The following is a 5,868-nucleotide window of genomic DNA, read 5'->3' as shown; positions in this document are numbered from 1 at the left end:
CTAATGAGTGCATGTGTTAATGCCTGTGTGTGTTTTTTCTGCACACATTTTTGTGCGTGTGTGTATGTGTGTATGTGTGAGCGCACATGGACGGGATGTTGTTGGGTTGAGTCAGTCTCCAGAGGGAAAGAGAAGGACAAATGCTCCTTAAAAATAGCCCCTGGGCAGCTGGTGTACACAGTCTATCAGCAGTCCGTCCCTGGGGCCAAGGAGGGGAGGGCGAGAGAGGGGCCGGGGGGCCAGGGGGGGAGGAGGAGGGTCGGGGAGAAAAATGGGGAGCGAGAAAGAGACAGCGGATGGATGTGAGGAGAAGAAATGTAGGATTGGAAGCGGAATGCAAAGAGAGAAAGACGACGGTGGGGGGAGGCGGCGACGCAGTCCGTTTGAGGCAAAAAAGAAAAAGTAAAATAGTTTCAAACAAAAAAAAATATATAATCCAGCGAGAGCAGACGAGTCAGCAAAATCTAGAAGATGAGGAGTGCCTCCAGGTCCCAGTTGTGAATGCTCTGGAGGTCAGAGTAAGGGATAGGGTTTTAGAGAGAGCAGAATCGTCCCCAGACGTCTTCAGTTACTAATATACCAAAGTGTGCTACGCTAAATCGCTCCCTGTCGGCGCAGGGGAAGATCTCCGAGACCCACCGAGACCCTTTATGGAAATAACTCTATCCCATTTGGTCTCGATAAGTCGCTGCAACACTCTGCATGCATGTGCATGTGCAGAGAAGGAGGTGGGGAGGCGGGGAGCGCGTGTGTGTGTCTTGAAGGTTTGAATCGAAGGTGCTCACTGAGCATTTGCGTGCGTCATTTTTAATGAACGGTTTTATACGACTGGCCCAACCCAGTGGGAGCAACAAAGTCATCAGGCCATTTGATATTTATGGAGCTGGAATGGATTTTTGAGGGGCTGCAACGGGAAAAACTCCCAGAAAATTTTGATTAAACCTAAAAAAAAAAAGAAAAATGTAAAAAAAAAAAAAAGAAAGAAGAAAGAAAAAAAAAAAGCAAAAGTCTCCCAGAAGAAACATCAGGTGGAGTGGAGTTTGATGCTGGGAAGGAAATGTGGGTTGTTTTTCAACTTTAAATGAGAAATAAAGAGCTGGGAGTCATGCTATGGTTGCCTGAAGGATCCCACTCGCTTGCAGCATCATCAACACACCAATTAGAGTCAGAGGCTGGGAAAGGATCAATGCAGCGCTCAAAGCGTGTGTATGGGTGTGGGTGGTGTGCATGTGAGCGGGGATAGATGTGTTTCGTTAGCTCCTCCACAGAGCTAATTGAGCTGTTTCTCCTCAACAGTTGGGAGCTCTTAGGCTGTGGACAGATGCCCTTGGGCACAAGGTGTGTGTGTGTTTTCCCATCAGTTGGTGTGCATCTGTATGTTTGGCCCTGCAAGCATGTGTATGCTCACAGTCCCATAGTGACTGTGAGAGTTTGTTGGTGCATGTTGAAATAAAAAAAAAATGGGTGAATGCGTGTGCACACGTATGTGTGTGTGTGTGCGAGTCACGCAGGCTGCTGGTCTTTCAGTGGCGTATTTAGTGGTCTCCAGGCGTCATTAGTACCCTGACTGCCACAACGAGCAGTCTGCTTGAGCTCTTTATAAAGCTTTGTTTAGAATACTCCGGCCACATGTGCGCCACTGCGACTGATGAGCCCTGAGCGGGTGCTGATGGAGTTTATCCGTGTGTGTGTGTGTGTGTGTAAGTGGGGTGGTGATGGAGCAAAGCCGTCCTGACAGAGATGTTACCCAGCAGTGGGGTCCTGTGCCCAGCCCCCTTTCGTAAAAACACACACACACGCACGCACACACACACACGCAGAGACAGAATCACATTCTGCTATTACTTACTCAAACAGCCTGCCTCTCGGCGTCACAGTTCAGGTTGCGTTTAACTTTAGAGACGAGGTTACGGTTTGTTTATTTCGGGGAAAAAGAACATGACACTTGGAGCCCAGAAAAAGGAGCTGAAACGGATGTTCAAATGGACGAATAAGAATCCGATTCATTCATTCCTTTACTTGAAAGCAAAGCCAATTTGCTGGTGCAACTGAAATCGATTCCGATTTTGTGGACACATTTTTATGACGGGACTTTTTACTGTTGGTTTTGACCTCGAATCAAAAATGTTTCAGCACTTCTGCTTCAAATTGTTTTATTTGAACTGGGTGTGTTTACTAATTTCTTACATTTAAATAGCTTTTCCCCATTCTTGTCCCCTGGTTTTTTGAGTTTATATAACTGCATTTCTAAAGTTTGGGGACTTACGGACGGAAAGATGAACTGTGGGTCTGTTCATGCCTTTGCACACTGGGCCCCAGAGGACACCTTTTGCTAATTCATGTACTTTTCTTAGCTTTTAGTTGTTTTGATGAGTTAAACATTCTAACCTTTCATATTTCATTTAAATGCGCATTTTGTCTTTGTTTTCTAAAGATCCCATGTTGATTTGTTTTAGTTCTGGCTGCCAGTTGGGCCTGTTGACTGTAATGAAATATGACAGATTATTTATGACTGGTAATTGATGTGGATCCAAATGCAGAAATAAGGCAGGGAGAATCATGGTGAAAGCAGACCTTGAGAAATACAGGAAACAGAAAATTTAGATCGTGATTGGACCCTCCCCTTGGCTCGTATTGGTTGTTTCTGACTGAGGAGCTATTTCTGCAGATGGCAGTAGGAAACACTTTTTTTTTTTAAATCAGATGCAAATATGCTCACCACTAGCTTCCACTGCAATTGTAATGATTCTTTCCCTCCGAAGCTGCAAATCAGGAAGCCTGAAAAAGAGAGAAAAAAATAACATACTTGGTTTGTTTTGTTGTGTTTTGAACCTTGAAGAAGAGTTTTAAAAGGAATTCGTACACACTATGCTTCTCCTTTTGCCTGCAGACCTCATTTTCTGGCTTCAGGATGATGTACTGTAAGTGGACCTGGCTCAAAATAAACCATGTTGTCCATGTTCATGAAAACAAAGGACAGAGTCACCCTCTGCAATGGGGCTTGCTTGTTTGTGTGTATCTGATGGCAAACCGGGGTTATTACTGCAATTTATCGCCGGTTAAAATTAAAACACAGAACATTGTCAGATATGTTGTGCGCTGCTTACTAATGCGATTATTATGATTCTGTACCAGAAACACCACCCTCTGGAAAAAAAACAAAAAAAAACAAAACAATAAGCATTGCCATGACTTTAAAACCACAAGAAACTTGACATTCTATGCTATGCAGAGGTTTAAATACGGGACGTGAAGAATTTCTTCATTTTTCTTTCACAGTATCTTTTGGCTTGGAAGCTGCACACTTGTCCTACTAATCAAGCATGTGATGGGTGTGAGCAACCGTGGAATCAACAAGTAATCTACTTGTATTTTCGAGAAAACGTTTTGTCACTTCTGTCCGGCGATATCGTCGTCTCTCCTCACCACAGCAGCTGCCTCTCTGATGGGTTATCGCTGATTCAAAATCACACGCAAATACACACACTCTCCCAATCCTGAGCACATTTGCTCACCCAGCTCTGTGTGTCGCGCACTTCCCCATTTGCAGTTCACACACATGTTCCTTTAAAAAAAACAAAAAACCTTTCTCTCTCTCTCTTTTTTTAATACAACTTCCACCTTAACTTCTTGCAGAAGTGCACCCCGCTCAGTCCTTTAGCACAAGTAGATTTACTTTGAGGAAAGCAGTCAAACTTTCTAGTGTGAGACTAGTCGTTGAGTTTACCCTCCAGGGACCGCCGCTATATAACTTATACTCACTTTACAGGACTTCCATATCAGTGGAAGGCACCTCTCCGCGAAAATCACTGAAGCAGGAGTTGGGGTAAAGCTATTTGATGTTTTGTGGGGAACGCATCTGAGGTAATGGATACTGTGTGAAAGGGTTACAGCAGCATGAGCGAACTGACAAAGTTAGTTTGGGCCTTACAGATCTTTAAATCCCCCCGGATCTCTCTCCCTCTCTCTCTCAAAAAAAAGCCCCCTTCCTGCACTCGCCGCTCCGCCGGGTTGTGTGTGTGCGCTCTGCGCTCTCGCGCTTGTGATGATTGGTACCTGGGCTAACAGAGAGGAGTCCCTCAGGTCCTCCTGTGACGGTTCCCGGGTCTGGTCAGTTAACCTCCATCTCTCTCTTTGATCGCCAAAGCTCAGACGACCCTCGGGGAAAACGCGGCGCGCTCAAACCTCGGTCAAATTTTTTTTCCTTCTTCTACTTTTCTTTTTTATCCCGACACATTCCCGCCCCCCCCACACACACACATCCAGTGCAGACCGACACGCTCATGCCAAAGTCTTGCACGCGCACACACGCACGCCTCGCTCACGTGAGGTAATGCTATACAGCCAGTGTCAGTGAGAACAGGGTACTTAAGGTGCTATTACACTCCCATTACCTCGACTCTCATGTGCAATCAGCGAGAGGTGATGGCCTGCATTCTGGCTGCACACAGCCTGTTTCCCCTGCTGACAGCGCTGTGGACAGGAGCCCGAGGCGCCGAGCTCCGGGATGGTTAGGTAGCAAAAGGCGATAAGATTTAATCTGAAGGGCGTGTGTCATATCGGCGGGAGGCAGAGGAGAGAAAGAGAGAGAGAGGGAGAGAGAGAGAGAGAGAGAGAGAGAGAGAGAGAGAGAGAGAGAGAGAAAGAGAGAGAGAGAGAGGTGGGGTTTTGTGGGGGAACGCACGAGCATCGCAAACACGGATGAAGCTCATCCTCGTGTTTGCAGAGGATGATGATAGATACGCAGAGTTTCTTGTGTTTGGGAAGCTGTTGTAATGAAAGGCATGAAAAGAAAACATCACTACCAGCCCTCCCTCCACCCCACCTCTGCTTTCTACCTGTTTTTTGTACCCTCTCTCTCTGTCTCTCTTTCCCCCCCCCCCCCCACACACACACACAGAGAAACCTTGGTTCTCTCTCAGCTTGGTTCTCTCTCAGCTGGCCCCAGATAGTTTTGCTCTTCCCCCAGCTCCTCTGGGACCCCTTCTCTGTGTCGTTAATCAGAGCTCCTCAGCTCAGCTTCTCTTTCTCTCCCCCTTTTTCTTTTTCTCTTTTTCTTTCTTTCTTTCTCTCTCTCTCTTCCAACCAACTCACACACATGGACGCGTACACACCCACAGGCAGCCGCGTAAGTCTCTCTCTGTCTCTCTCTCTCTGTTTCTCTCTCTCTTTCCCTCTCTCTCTCTTTCTCTCTCTCTCTCCTCCTCCTCCCCAAGCATCCTCAGTCCCATCCATCATAAACCAGCAGTGTGAAGGTGGGGTGGTGTGTGAAAGCATGGCTCCGGTGTGTGTCTGCCCATACATGTGCGCGCTGTGGGCACACAACTCCGCGTCTCCCTCAGCAGAAATGAATTGAGACTTTACAAGAAGAAAAGCAATTAGGCCGGGGCTCTGCCCTATCATTCACCGGCTAATGTATCAGAGGCAAAGTGAATATTATTAACGGACAGGGCGGGTGAGGCTCAGTGGGTTTTAACAGCCAGGAGGTTGGGGCGTGGAGGGGGGAAGAAGAAAAGACTAATGACTGTGATGAAGTAACCCCGAGTCGAAGGGTTTTAATCACTTGTAGGCTTTGTAGCTCCACAGTTGACGCAGTCTTTGTGATAACCGCTCGCCTCACAGCTCCCAGTATCCGCCGTCCAACGAACAACGGCGTGCGGGAGAATCAAGCGAGACACTGTTGCACACAGGACAAGGATGGCTGAGTACAATGCAACATTACACATTCCTCATCAGCTCTGAGTGAGTGAGTGGAACACATGCAATCTGAGCAGTACTGGTTTATTTACCCATGTGCATGAATTCGTGCCCAGGGCCTTGCAAAAGTATTGACACCCCTGGAATTCAGCGCCACACCTTGCCCACATA

The sequence above is a fragment of the Poeciliopsis prolifica genome, unplaced genomic scaffold (assembly GCF_027474105.1).
Source record: "Poeciliopsis prolifica strain line A6 unplaced genomic scaffold, Auburn_PproV2 SCAFFOLD009, whole genome shotgun sequence".
Classification (NCBI taxonomy): domain Eukaryota; kingdom Metazoa; phylum Chordata; class Actinopteri; order Cyprinodontiformes; family Poeciliidae; genus Poeciliopsis; species Poeciliopsis prolifica.
Note: the sequence above shows the minus strand (reverse complement) of the source record.